This window comes from Pinus tabuliformis, chromosome 2_2, assembly GCF_031772625.1.
Source record: "Pinus tabuliformis cultivar Carrire ecotype Pingquan chromosome 2_2, CPIR1, whole genome shotgun sequence".
NCBI classification, from domain to species: Eukaryota; Viridiplantae; Streptophyta; class Pinopsida; order Pinales; family Pinaceae; genus Pinus; species Pinus tabuliformis.
This window is the reverse complement of record NC_142300.1, coordinates 288,390,119-288,405,954: the sequence shown is the minus strand read 5'-3', so window position 1 is coordinate 288,405,954 and position 15,836 is coordinate 288,390,119.

The window sequence follows — 15,836 nt, the reverse complement described above, 5'->3', positions numbered from 1 at the left end:
TAACAACACAATAAATTTCAGCAAACACCCATGAACAGAAAAATGCTTCGGAACACCCAAAATGGCCAATTTTTATTATAAGTAAACTACTGGAGTACAATAATATTGTAAGGAGTGTGCCTAGGTTTTCTCAAGGAAAGATACAAGCCCCAAGTTATCAATATCCCAATGCATAACTGTTGCAATAGTTTGTCCCTCCAGAAATCTGTGTTGGCCCAATTTTTCTTCACTGCTGGCTAACTTGGCACCCTAATTTGGCCCCTCAAAACCACCCAAAAAATTCTGTAAATTTGGGGATGTGATCCTTGTCAAAAACCCAGAAAAACCCATAAAGTTTTTTCTCTGGTTTTAATCGTCCAAATTCGACCCCAAATAGCTTGTCCCTCCTCAAATACTAGAATGCTTCACCTGTAGCCGAAAATGATGAATTGTTGCTCCAAAATGGTAGAAATATCCCCCAAAATCTCCCTCCAAATGAAGTATTAACAACTCAGCCCCTAAATCCTCCAAATGAAACTCCACACAACAATCACCCAAGAGAACTGTGTAGGCCTTTGAGAGATGACGTAATAGCAAGCTTCAACAATTCGTACTACAGTAAGGACTGAGTATTATGTGCTCAAGAATGCTCGGATCACCTTGAAATTGTAGCCACAAACTCCTCTCCACAATCCTAGAAATACCTAGAAAGGATTTGGTCCAACTCCAAGCCAAAATTGAGCTCATTAAGTGATGCAGGTTCCCCGCTAACTGGCAAATCACCCTGCTATAATAATGATGATTTCAGGACCGAATATTGCCAAATTTTTTTCTATAAAATTAGTTGAAGACTCCTCTCAATAAACCCACAAAAACCTAGAAAGGGTTTGGGCTGAATCCAATGTGCCCCAGTGACCCCAATAAATGTGTATGGTTCTAACTAGCTGGAAAAACACCTTGTAGAAATAATTCTGTTGTAGAAGGCCAATCAATTACTAGAAAAATCTCCTCCAACCCCTGCAAATCACTCCTCCAAGCCTCTTTATTTATCCTTAGCCTGAACTCTCCAAATCTCCCTGTCAAAATGTCTGCGCAGTAGCTATCCAAAAACCCCTGAAATGATAAATTCGGCCCTCCAAAATGCAGCACTCTTAGCCCTGCAAATCACCAAGGAAAAACTCACCCTCCCTATGGATAAATCTCTGCAAATTATCTAGCCAAAACTCCATTGTTTTCCACCTTCTCTCAGCCTCTTCGAATTTCCTTCTACGCCCTAAGAGAAGCATTCTCAAGCTGGAAATGGTCTGCAATGTAGCTTCTAGAGAAGCCCTAAGATGGACTCCTTACTCCCCTAGGGTGAAACTCAAAGTTCAGCGAAGCTAGAGGTGTAATTTCCACTCGAAAATCCCTTGTGTTGAACAACACAGTTGTCTTGGTTAAGCACCTCAATAGAACTAATGTCGAAATTGTAAAATGACCAAAGATAATCGACAAAATGAGTCCATCCTCCTTTTATAATTTCTCCTCATGCCTCTAGACTCCTTTTTTTAATATTATTTTATTGGTGGGGGCCATTTTCCACTAAGTCACTTTTTCCACCATTTAATAAAATAATAATTTGTTGCTATTCTCTAATAAAATGATACTAGCCACCTTTCTCCAATAATATTTGCCCCCTTTTAATTAATATTACTAAAATTGGGCAAAATTTCTTTATGACTCCCATGCTCACAAAATTGGGGAAATTACACCTATATTGTTAGTCGCAGAAACTGCTAATTTAACCAATGTTTCCTTTCCCCTCTGGGCGTGAAGTTTATCCCGAGTAGTCACCCCCACCCAGGATACACAGATACGATTATAACATACCAAACTTATACACCAACCTCGAGCAAAGACAAGCAACAACTGAGTATTCCTCTCACGTTCTTCGCGTCGCGAACCTGTAACCAACAAACTTAGGCTCCTTAAGAAGCTGAGGACCCGAGTTTATACGCCAGATATATGGTCTTAACTCCACCTTCGCTCCCACTACCTGTAGGCACCAAGGATTACCAACCTTCACGTCGTGGATCTGCCAAGATCTGCGATGCTGCATATTATCACAATGAATATGCGTTAGAGGGCATGGGGGATACCACTCACCGTCCCAAAACAATAAAATCTTTGTCATGTCAATCAAGCCCAAGCGGGCCTCCAACTGTCTCACACCCTAATCGGGGTTCTGATTAGGAGTCATGTCCTAGTTTAGAATCAGAGTCAATTGGTCCATTCATGCTTCCCCAATCTCCCTTATCCAAGGCTTATCTATATTAACTCTCGGGTGAAGATAACCCAAGTTTACTAAGAAATCACAGCTTTTTTTCCATTGCGGCGAACATGCGACAGGATGCTATATTCGAAATCTTGAATAAGTTCACTAGTATCCTCGATCAAGCGAGCAGTACTCCAACTTTTACTAATATTTTCCCACTGGGACCCCTGGCTAAGATTTTTAACAGTATCCATGACCAAAGAAGATTCACCTTCCACCACAATTTTTCTCAACCCTCCCCTTCTGGCTATTATCAAACCATGTTTAACAACATTGAATTCATCTTCGTTGTTACTTACAATGCCACAATCTGAAGCATATAGTAGGACAGCCCGACCCTGCAAATCATTGATGACCCCTCCAAAGCCTGCATCACCAGGGTTACCTTTGTATGCCCCATCGAAGTTTAGCTTGAGAAAACCCTCAAGGGGACATGAGAAGCGAGAAGGAGATTGGCTGGGAGGCAACTTTAATTTCCAAGATGAGGGTGCAAGCATTTGCGAGGATAATTTGAGAGTAGACAATATCCACGCTTCTTGGGGGTTGACCTTCCAGTCATCATAATGCCATTTGTCTGCTAGTATAGATTCTCTTACATTTTGGAGTATTCCTTTCCAGATTTCCAAGTGTGACAGTTTCTGGTCCTTGAAAATCCTTTTGTTCCTTTCCTTCCATACTATCCATAAAAGAAAGTTGAGAGATAGACACTGGGCTTGATTTTCCACCGGACTGGAAGAGATTCCTTTCCTTCAACTCCCAATGGTGGATCAAATACTGGTATTATCCCGGTCTAGATGACCAAAAAGAGTATTTACATTCTGCCAGAGCCAAGCTACAAAGGGGCATAAATTCAAGAGATGCTTTATGGTTTCAATCTGAGAGGCACACATACTGCAGAAAGAGGGCCCATGGATTCCTCTCTTCTGCAATTGGTCCTAGGTGAGAATCCTACCACTGCACACTAGCCATAGGGAATACATTACTTTCGGCCAAAATTGTCCCATCCTTATTTTCCTCCAAAGTGGATTGTTCTGACCTGGATGCTCCTCTGCGACCAGTTGATAAGCTTCTTTTATGGTGAACATACCTTTAGTTTTATATCCCCACTTGAGAATGTATTTTCCTTTTGATGATTCAATTCTTCTAGTGTGCAGCTCAGAATCAAATGCATCCCATTGATTTGAGTCAGGAGGGTTGTTCCAGTCTTGTTTCATTTTCCACTGTCTCCATTGATTCTCGAGGTTCAGGTCCCAAAATTGATTAACCATCAAGCTGTGGGGTCTATTAGTGAAAATGAATATCTCCACCAAATCCTAGCGACTCAAGAGTTTATCCCATTGTTGCCCCGAATCTCGCTAGAATACAGCTCTCCTCCCATCTTTGATTTCCCAGAATGTATGGTTGCGAATTAACCCTTTATTATCATAAGCTAAGTTCCAAATTGATGATCCGCTTGGAGTTCCCTGCATTCTCAGTTTTTTCTCTGTAGTTGAAGGCATGTTATATTTATGGCCCCAAATGACCTTCCAGAGATCAGTACCACCTTGAATCTGTTAGTGTCGGTCTTGAAAGCCCTCCCTCAGTGATCAAAGCTCTTTGCATTTGCATCAGTAGGTGGCTCATCAGTGTCAAATTTTGCATCCTGTTAGGCATGCCATAACCCTGATGGAGGAGCTGGTCTATTTATACCCCTCTTGGCTTTGCTGGATCAGGTCATATCAGTCATTAAGTTTTTCAAGCTTGTCTTGATTTGTCTTGAGGTCAAAATCCTAGGTCTAGGGTTTTGGTCATTTATCTCTGTAAGGTCATGTCTTTGGAAATCCATGAGTACTCAGCAAGCCAGAGGGAGGATTGTAAACATGTTTCTCCGATATTTTTATCTTGTACAATGAACTTTCACCTTGGATTTAAAAACTCTGTTTTTAAAGCCAAGGTCATTTTCTCAGTTTTTGTAAATAAGTGATGAAATTTCAAAAGTCTTCGACAGACAAAATGCAACCCTGGTCCCCTTGCCAAGATCCCTCAGATGATCTTCCTGCCAAAAATTCCCATGATCAAACAGTGGGTTGAGGAAAGAGGAAACTCGGACCATTTCCCTGTTTTTCTAGACCTTTTTCTCCCTCCTCCCAAGCCTTCCGCCCCTTTCAAGTTCAATCCTGCTTGGCTTCAAGATCCCTCTTTCTACAATCTGTTTAATAATACATGGAGCCACCCTGTTCCTAACTCTGATGAGGATAGGAGTTTTTTGTTCATGGAGAATCTTAAAAATCTGAAGAAAGCCACAATCTCCTGGGCAAAGGAAAGAAAGCTGAAGCAAAATGAGGAGTTGGGAAATATTAGGGAGGAACTGAAGCAGTTGGAAAGTATGGAGGTTGATGGTTACTCCTCCCAGTCATCCAAAGACAGAATCCTCCATTTGGAGAAACAACAAAATAAAATCCTACTGGATAAGGAAGAAGAATGGAGGATAAAAAGTAGGGCAGTCTGGATAAAATCGGGGGATGAGAATACTAAGTTTTTTCATAACTTTGCTAAAGGTAGGAAAGCCGCAAATACTATATGGCGCCTTAAAAACGAAGAAGGGAGGATGGTCAATTCCTTCTCAGAGCTCTCTGGGTTAGGGAAAAGACATTTTCAAAATATTTTCTCAGATTCTGGGGAGGCAACTATTGCAGAAGTCCTCCAAACGGCACAAAGCTTTCCTAGGTTCATTGAGGAAGATGAAACAGAAGCTCTGTCCTCCCCGGTCTCAAAGGAGGAGGTTGAAGCAGCTATGAAGCTCATGGGCAAGGACAAGAGCCCAGGCCCAGATGGCTGGACAATAGAGCTGTTCCTCCATTTTTTTGATCAATTGGGAACAGAAATAACTGAAGTAGTTGAAGAGTCGAGACAGAAAGGAGCAGTCTATAGACCCTTCAACTCAACTTTTATAGCTCTTATTCCGAAGAAGGATGATCCGGAAAGCTTCGAAGACTTCAGGCCAATATCCTTGTGTAACTGCATCTACAAGATTATTGAAAAGGTTATTGCTCTCAGATTAGCTCCAATTCTATCTCGAAACATATCGATGCAACAATTTGGATTCCTGGATGGAAGACAAATTCATGAAGCCATTGGGGTTGCCCAGGAGGTTATTCATAGTATCAGGATGAAGAAAAAGAAGGGAGTTGTGCTCAAAATTGATTTATCCAAAGCATATGACCGGATCAGTTGGCTCTATTTGCGGATGTTGCTTACACATCTCGGTTTCAACTATTCTTTTGTTAGCTGGATCATGGGGTGCATCACAAATGTCAGTTTTGCAGTTCTGGTTAACGGTGCGGCCTCCTCTTTCTTCAACAGTCAGAGGGGATTAAGGCAAGGGTGCCCTTTATCACCCCTTCTATTCCTTCTTGTGGCAGAAGGACTAAGCAGACTAATTCATAAAGCCAGAAGGACGGAAAAGGTAAAGGGTATAGAGGTAGCAATCAATCTCTTCATCACACACCTCCTTTTTGTTGATGATATTTTGATTTTCACTAATGGCTCCCCTGATGAACTAAAGGAATTAAAATGCATTTTTGATCTCTTCCTTAAAGCTACTGGAATGCAGATTAACTCAAGAAAGTCCCAAGCTTGTGTGGCAGATTTTGAAAGAAGGGAAAGGAACAGTCTGGCTAATTTATTTCCATTCCCTATTCAGCCCCTGGATACTCCTTTCAAATATTTGGGATTCTGGTTAAAGCCTGTTGGCTACAAAAAAGAGGATTGGAACTGGCTCATAGCCAAAATTGAAGCTAGAATATCACATTGGAGCTTCAGGTGGTTATCCAGAGCTGGGAGGCTGACTCTTATTAAATCAGTTCTTCTAGCTATTCGGTATACTGGGCTGCCCTGACGTGGATCCCCAAAGGAGTGCTGGAGAAAATCAGGAAAATATGCAGTAGATTTCTATGGGCTGGCACAAAGGAATCCTCAGTGCTGCCTTGGGTGGCTTGGGACAAAGTGGCCAGACCAAAAGAATGGGGAGGATGGGGCATTAAAAGACTTCCAGAATTCAGTCTCTCTTTAGCTGCTAAATCCGGATGGAGGCTAATAACTATGGAAAACTTATGGACAAGAGTGGTAAAAAGGAAATACATTGACCCCATCCCCTTGGAAGACTGGATTCGGAGTCAAAACAAGAAGATAAAAAATGCTTCTGCCATATGGAAGGCCACGGTGGAAGCTTTCTCTGTGATCGAACAAGGCTTAGCTTAGAAAGTTGGTGTACAACAGGGACAAGAATGAAGAAGCAGACCAGCTATCTAAAGCTGGTGTACAACAGGATATGGGCATCTGGGTCATAGAAGAGATCAGACAGGGGCATTCAGTCAGATCAAATATGCCTCCTTATGCACAGTCTCTTTGACATCTGACCTCCAGCTTTATTTTGACAGCAGTTTTGTAGCGGCATTATATATTATATGTATATTTATGTATTTTCCAGCTTTGTTTTCTTTAGTTCTTGTTATCAGTAGCAGCATATTTAAAAACATAGCAAACAGACTTTTTTTAATTTCTCTCCGTTTTGGAACTGCTCACGGGCTTTAAGACATATATATTTTTTGTATTTTGGGGTTGTTTTCCTTCTGTTGAAGGAGACCCCAGTTTTTGTTTCGCATATATGCTACATGGTTGCTTTTGCACCTCCGTTGGGAGGTTGAATGTAAAGGTTTCGTGCCCAACAGAATAGCAGAACAACTCCTTAAATGTTGAGCAGAACAGCAGACTCCTGAGCCAGATGTGGTGGCATATGATTCAATCGCTTGTAAAACTTTTTATCGCTCTTAATAAAAAGTTTTGATTTTTTCCCCGGAAAAAAAAAGAAGAAGAAGTCAAAATCAGGATAAAAGAAACCAAAAATCAGTGTTATAAAGTGTCAAAAGGAAAACATTAGAAAGTGGGTTTATGAATGAAATTTTTTCAAATGAAATCCATAAAAGCCTAAATTCCCTCCTTTCACTCTCATTGTGCATCCTAATGCTTGCAAGAGAGGTTTGAGAGAGCGATTGTGAGAAAGGAGCAACGGCAGAGCAATTTCAGGCAGCAGAGAGGTGCGCGACCCGTTGAGCCAGGTGCGCGACCTGTTGGGTGTGCGCGACCCGTCAGAGGGTCTCCCACCGTTCAGAAAAACAACGGGCGCGGTCCGTTGAAGGTGGTGCGCGACCCGTTGAACCGTCTTGCTGCAAACTTCAAACAACTTACCTCAAACTCCTTCCAAGCTATCAATTTGCTCGAGGTAGGTGCTCTAAACATGGATTAATTGCTGGTTATGATGGTGGGTGTCATGAACATGTTAAAATGATTAAAATTTTGCAAGTGGAACTCCTTTATATAGCTGCAATGTTAATGAGAAAATGGTGCTAGGGTTTATGTTGTTTCAAGTTATTTTCCCTTTGGTTTGTTTCCCTCCTTTCCCTTTCACTCACACTTATATGTTCATCTCTTTCCCATATTATTTTACAAATAAAATGCAAATCTTTCCCCATCCCTAATCATTAAAAAATGAAAACCCTACCCTTCTCCCAAAGCATCAAAAAACAAAATTCAAAACCCTAGTTTCCCCCACCATATGCATGTGTAAATAAAACAAGAATGTTGGTAAATATGTCAGCATGTTGTGTGTATGGTTTCCCTATTTCCCCTATTAATGCATGTAAGCAGATTCCCATGTTCACTTTCATACATGTTTTTTCCCATATACAATGATCTTTGCAAATGATTTCCCAATTATAAATATGTATTCCTGTATGCATAATGATTTGCAACATTTCCCTTAAAAATTCCCTGTTATATTTATATATTCCCATTCCTTGTTAAAGAATCCCTCCCCTAACATTTCCCTCATGTCTTTTTCCCCTTGAAACAACATAGATTTCAGCACTTTTTGCAGGCAGAGACAACAGTTCAGTTTGTCCACTTTGCTCCTAAACCATGTCAGAAACCGAAACTTATGAGCAAAGTGATGACCATTCATCATCTACAGAGGTTGAGGTACAGAGGAGGCCTCGTAGGGGTGGTAAGGGTGGACATCATAAGCGAGAGGAGCCCACCTCTTTGGCAGAATTACAGGCTTGTCCCATGGCAGTGACTTGTTTTCAGTACATGTCTTGTTATCAGTTTTGTGAGAGGATCTCCCGGATTCAACATCACAGAGAGTTGGCCCGCCTCTTTGTTTTACATTTGCATGATGGACATGTCAATCTAGCAGGGGTAGATTTTACATTGACACCCGAGGTGATCTCACATGCTACAGGGATACCAAATGTTGGTGAGGTGTGGCCTAAGCGCAGGTTGCTAGATTTTGTTCACTTTGAGCCTTATGTCCGGCCACCATTCATGAGACATTTGGCGGGTGTTTTTCCATTCAGATTTCTCTGGAGCGAGTATGCTCCCATCATGAGGCTTATTATGCACTATTTTACCTGTGAGGGCAGATTTTCACAGGTGTACTCATATCACATTCGCCTTTTGATGCATTTCACCCGAGTGAGGATGATGAACATCCCGGTCTTCTTCTTTCATAACATTCAGAGGATGGTGCCCATGTTGCAGAAGAAGACCCCGGCCCAGCAGTACAGGAGCTTATGTCATTATGGTTTGATTCAGCTCATAGTCTTGCATCAGTTGACACAGCAGGGTATCTCATGGGAGGAGTTTATCTCTCATGAGTTTTTCACAGTGCCACCTCAGCCACATCATGAGGAGGTCATTCATGAGGAGTTCATTCATGAGGAGGGAGGACCATCTCAGCAGCCTGATATTCCGGTCACCCGACATGTCAGCTCCACACCTCTGGTCACCTATCAGAAAGGCCCAAGGGCCTTATTTGCAGCAGCTAGGCGAGTACTATCTCCACAGCAGGTGGAAGGGGTCTCGCCTTCATCATCAGATCAACGCGTGTTATCTCCACATCAGGTGGAAGGGGCCTCGCTCTCTTCATCAGCACAGAGGGGTAAACAACCCATGATTCATGAGGGTCCATCAGGAGTCCCAGACACCGAGGTCATTGATCTTGAGGCCAGTTCTCCTAGCCGAGGGGCAAAGGATATCATTCAGCATCTCAGGGCTGAAAATGATGCTTTGCAGAAGAGACTTGAGGGTGCCCAATGGAATATCACTTACTTGGAGCAGCGGAACAAACAGTTAGAGGAGGAGAAAGCACTTGATGAGTTATGGAGGATTCGTAGTGACCGAGTCTTGAACCGAATAAGACCCGGTGATCCATTGCTTGCTGACCGAGAGTCAATGCTCATTCAGGTGAATGCATACTTAGAGAGGCTGTTGGCTAAGGCCAACCAAGAGAAAAAGCTGCTGAGAAATATGAAAAATCATTATTGGGCAAGGATGCATGTATGCAAAGCCAAAATGAAAGTTTTTCAAAGGAGGTTGATCGAGGCTCAAAAACAGAGAAAGAAGCCAAATCCCCTCCGTATCTTGGCTGAGGCTTCACTCAAGGATCATGGCACTCATTAGCCTAGCCACAGCTCAAATCCCAATTTTTTTTTAGAATTTTGGGTAATTTTGGCATTTTTTGGAAATTTGCAGGTTTTGGCTCCTCAACGGGTCTCACCCCCGGTGAGACCCTTTGTCATGACAGCTCCTTTTTGCAAAAACTCAGCATTTCTAGATTTTTTATGCAAATTTACATATGCATATGGATGGACTTGAGTTTTTATGGGGTTTTGGGCCTCCAGAAGGTCAAAATACATGCAAAATTTGACTTTCTGCCCCTTTTTTGAGTTGCAGAAACCAGTCTTGGGAGAATTACGTTTTGACAGGGCAAATGACCTCCAAATTCAAAAATTATAGTTGGGTTGGAAAGTAGACTCACAGACCTTTCCAACTAGCTATCCTGCACCCAATTCTGACACGTGCAAGTGCCTCAAACAGAGCTCCCAATGTGCGCGACCCGTTGAGCAGATTTTGCCAGAATTGACTTGTTCAGCCCAGAAAACGCAGATTTGACTCTTTTTGACTTTTTGAGGTTAATGATGGTCCTCTTGGATGTAATTGTGACACTTTTTAGATACTTTTACTCTTGTTTAACACTTCTAGAAGATTCATTTATGTAAAGGGTAAAAATTGAATGTATGAACTGGTTTCCAAGTTTATAGAGGCAAGTTGTTTTGACTGCCTATTTTGTAGTGCTTAGTTTAGAAGTGGTTCAAACAGCTCCTAGGATAGTGATCTCGACCCATGGAGGCAGGGAAAGAGGTTAGATCATCTATATTATGTACTTTCTTGCTCATTTTCATGGTTGGACTCTTGAGGGAGAAGCTATCATTGTATATTTTCACTGTATCTCTGCAATTTTTGGCTAAGGAAGACCAGGGTTTTGCAGTCATCTTTGGGATTCTTGTGGACTCATGTGTTGATGGTGTGTTTCTCAATGTTCTTGTAAGCATTGTTATGTGATTCATTTCCTTTCTTTACTGCTGCACATTAAACAAATGAAGTGTTAAAGTATGAATTCATGCTAGCCATGCTCTGCTTTTAAATTTGTTTAATTTCAATGTTTTCTACTGTCTAAAGGGAATTCAAAGTCATTGTTTGCTCTCTTTAGCTCCTCATCTTTCATTCCTGATCATCCATCTCACTTTAAGGCATCAATATTGTTTCCTACCTTGCCCCAAGGAACCCCCTGCAGAAACTGTGTCCAATCCCCGCACCCAAAATTGCAATTCCTCAATTTGCCACCAAAAACCCAAAAAACCCCAAATCAACCTTTTTAATCAGTTTACTAGCCTAATATCAGTTTTACCTTGTTGGTCATCTCATCCCATTGAAGATCTACCGAGATTGACCGGAGAGAGCCTTCTCCTGCCCCGTAGGGCTAGCTACGAGGCTGAATGGTTTGATGTAGCCTTGAGGTTTACCTTTCTCAGCCTGAGGTGAAATTTCAAGCGCTAACATACTGGCGACCATACTGGGGAGAACATCTAATTCTTTGCTCATTGACGTGTTATTTCATAGGTCTTAGACGGAGCCTGAAGTTACGCCAGGTAGCCTTCGAAAACGCTCTTGTTTTACATCAGCGCAAGTAGATAAACACTGCTTCAGTCAATCTCCGTGAGCTTGTGAACATAGCGCTTCATTGACATCCTATCCCAGTGTAATTGTTAACTCTAAGCCGTGGATGATAGGTTGAGAGTTTTCACAGGCTGAATGCTTTTTCTTTCCTAGTCATTTTGAGAAAACAAGCTGGCTACAGATCCTAAACCCATTTTTAGATCTCATTCATGTCCAGTTATTTTTTATTATATTGAAGATTTAGATTTTGACGAAAGCTTTGAGTTGTCTCTGTTTAAAGCTAAATCTGAAAGTGCGCTCGATTCTCTAGTTCTTGACCCTGATTTTGCAGCTGCTATTGAGTTTGAGAAACATAATAAATTGGTTGAAAATTTCATCCTAAGACATCTTCAGTCACGTATTCAAGCTACTACCCTTGCTGATTTTGTTGAGAATATTTCTGATCACATTGGATCAACTATCACAGCTCACGAAGAATCTTACCCTCCTTATGTTTTAGTTTCACCTATAATCACCTATCCCGAATCAGCAGTTGGTTCTCCTCCTTCTTCTCCTACTCCTCCGACTCCCCCAACTCCACAAACTACACCTCCTCTTGTTATAATCCCTGCTATCACAGCTCCTCCACCTCATACTCATCCTACTCCCCCACCTAGAGCAATGGCTGCCCGGTTTGCCCCATTGGTTTTACCTGCAAATCTTCATGATATGCCAGCTGATTACCAAAGTAAAATCTCCATGTTTGATGGCACTCCACAAAGTATTACAGCTCAGCAACATATCGACAAGATGACCACATTTTTTTATCTATATGAGTTAGATGAGGAAGATGTCACCATGCGGTTATTCGTGCAAACATTTGCAGGAGAAGTTAGAAAATGGTTCAGAGGATTGACAGCTAACAGCATCACTACTTTGGAAGCACTTCAGAATCAGTTTTTAGATCGGTGGGAAATCAGAAAGGATCCGCTTCAAATTAATGCCGAATACAACAATCTCAAGCATAATCCGGGTGAGTCTGTTCAAGATTACATAATCAGGTTCAATACAGTTTATAATGCTATTCCCGATGATTTGAGGCCATCTAGAAAATCAGCACTTCTTAAGTTCCCGGATGGTTTTGATCCGGAGATGGCTTATTCATTGAGAGATAGAGATCCACCTACATTGGAGGAAATGCAGAAAATTGCTGTCAGCATTGAGGCAAATTTGAATGATAAAAGAGCGAGGATGAAGGCAGAAAAGCGAGTCACAATCAAGGAGGAAGCATCCACATCAAATCAGGTTGTTCTTCGTGAACTTGAGCAGCTTAGAAGGACATTTGAAAATGTTACTATTGACAAGCCGGAGCCTCAGATTCGTAATCCCAATTTCAGAGGTCAACAGCAGCAACAATATAGGATCAAGCAGTGCGAAACAAAGGCACAAGACACAACAGTTCAGCAGCAAATGAAACCTCCTTTTCAGCAGAATTTTGTTAGCCAAGAATCTGAAGATGAAGGTGATAATGTTGGCGAGGAAAATCATTTCTTCACTCCTGATGATATGCCCACATATATTACGGAAGAAAATGAGTTGGTGAGTAATTCTGTCTTTCCCCAAGATGAGCATTATATTTTGTCAAATGATACAATACTTGAAGAAGAATCTGAAGAATATCAAAGAGGGTACTTAAATGCTTTATCAGCTCAGCAAGGACAGCAAAAGCAATTGAGAAGCCGAGCTATTCCTATAAATCCCGTGCAGAAAAGGAAAGACATTGCAGCAAAGAATGACTCGGTTTCCTCAAAAGGTAAAGATATAGTCGGTCCATCAACAACTCAATCATTACCAGCAGCAAAGATAGACCAGTCATCAAATGCACCGAAGGATAAAGCTGAAAAAAGAGATAATCCAGCAAAAGAAGGTGAGAAGCTTCCAGTTTTCAGTTTGGAGAATGAGATTACAAAGTTGAAGATATCTATTCCTTTGACGGAGGTCATGAAGAACACCACTTACCGAGGCCAAATTTCCAAGTTGCTGAATTTTGATCCAACGTTAGACATGGTGAATGTACAAGATGATCAGCCGAAGTTAATCTTTGGGCCAGCTTTAAATGGTGAGTCTCCCGAAAGTGATATTCCTCCATTTTATATCAGTTTGCGTTTGCATGATTTTGTGTTGCACAATGCCATGTTTGACTCGGGAGCTTCACATAATTTGATGCCGAAAACAATCATGGAGAAGCTGGGATTGGACATCACAAGAAAGTATCATGATTTGTATTCGTTTGATTCCAGCCGGGTAAGATGTATTGGCTTGATCAAAGATTTAGTGGTGAGTCTAGATCAAATTCCAGCGAAGAATGTTTTGATGGATGTGGTGGTGGCGGACATTCCTCCACGGTTTGGCATGTTGTTGTCGAGATCATGGGGAGCCAAACTCAAAGGTGCAATTCAGCTTGATTTTTCTTATGCAACAATTCCAGTTTTCGGTCAAATGAGGAAGTTATATCGGGAACAAAAGATGAAATACATGATCAATAGTAAGGAAAAGCCCGTTAATCATCCTGTAAATTATGTATAAACAGATTTAGAATCTTTTGTTTTGTTTGCGGAAAATTTCAATGAGGTAGATAGCCAGTTAGTTCAAGTAGAAGATATACCAGACATTTCAAAAAATTTCAGGGAAGTTTTGAGAAAGGAAAGTGAAGAAAGGTCTACTGTCATAAGGCTAATTGCTGAAACAAATGGGCAGCAAGCAGAGTGGGAATCAAAATCAGATTTTCAGCACTTAGAAGATGATGGGGATGGTCTTTGGACCATGGATTTTGACGGGGCAGTAGGCAGCGATGGTGCTGGTATAGGTGTGTGGATTCGAAGCCCATTCTCAGCCAAAATCAAGTTCCAAGCAAGGTACGGGTATGTTCTTATAAATTGGCATTTGATTGTTCAAATAATGAGGCGGAATATGAAGCTCTTATTGCTGGTCTGAAAATCCTTCGGAAGTTGAAGGCAAAGAAGATAGCGGTATATGGCGACTCCGAATTAGTTATCAAGCAAGTGAAAGGTGAATTTCAGGCAAAACATCCTCGCATGAGAGCATATAGGAATGCTGTTTTGGACATTTTAAAGAGGTTTTCTGAACATAGTTTGACATGTGTGCCCCGGATTTAGAATGGTGTTGCGGATGCATTGGCTAAGGCAGGAGTAATCTGAAAATTCCCATGAATTCCAGCAATAAGTTTGAAATATATGTGAAGCATTGTCCTACAGTTCCAGATAATCAAAGGTGTTGGCAAGTTTTCCAAGATGATGAGGAGATCAAAGATTTTCTGCAAATTGAGGGAAAATTCGAAGACATTTCAATAGACACGGAAGCTGAAGGAATAAATCAGATGGATGTGTTGCAGCTCAAGGACAATTATATTCCTAAAGGATTGATTCCTTTGGAAGAATTGTTTGATCAAGATGATGTGGCCCGCAAGCCGACTTTGAGTCCAACGGACGAAGGAGTTGAAGATGTAAATCTTGGGACAGCTGCAAATCCAAAGATGGTGAAGCTTTCAAAAGCATTTCCACCTAAGGTAAAGCAAGAGTATATCATATTATTGTCTCTGTATTCTAATGTTTTTGCATGGGACTATTCAGATTTGAAAACTTATGATACAAGTATCATTCAGCATACCATTCCCATAAAACCAAATCAAAAACCTTTCCGGCAAAAGTTGAGAAGAATTAATCCTAAATTGCTGCCATTGATTGAGAAGGAAGTCAACAGGTTGTATAAGTCTGGGATCATAGTGCCAATCCGGTTTTCTGATTGGATCTCAAACTTGGTGCCCGTGAGGAAGAAAACCGGTGAGATTCGCTTGTGTATAGACTTTAGAAATCTGAACAAGGTGTCATTAAAGGACAATTATCCGCTGCCCAAGATGGACCACATATTGCAACGGGTTGTGGGGGCATCTAGAATGTCATTGCTCGATGGTTACTCCGGATATAATCAGATTTTGGTGCACGAAGATGACCGTGACAAGACAACATTTACTACTCCATGGGGTACATTTCATTATGCCAAGATGCCGTTTGGATTGAAGAATGCGGGTGCCACATTTCAGCGTGCAATGGACATGGCCTTTGCAAATGAGAAAGATGTCTTTTTAGTTGTTTATCTTGATGATCTGACCGTGTTTTCTAAATCAGATGAAGAGCATTTGTTTCATTTGACTGAGGTGTTTCAAAAGTGCAGAAAATATGGCATCTCATTGAATCCGAAGAAGAGTCTTTTTGCTATGAGCGAAGGCAAGCTGCTGGGCCATATCATTTCTAAAGACGGCATTCGTATAGATCCTGCACGAGTGAAAGCAATTCAGCAAGTGGAGCAGCCCCGTAGCAAGAAATAAATTCAGTCCTTCAATGGTAAATTGAATTTTCTGCGTCGTTTCATCCCCAATCTTGCTGAACACCTTAGAGAGATAACAAATATGCTAAAGAAGGACAACAAGCTC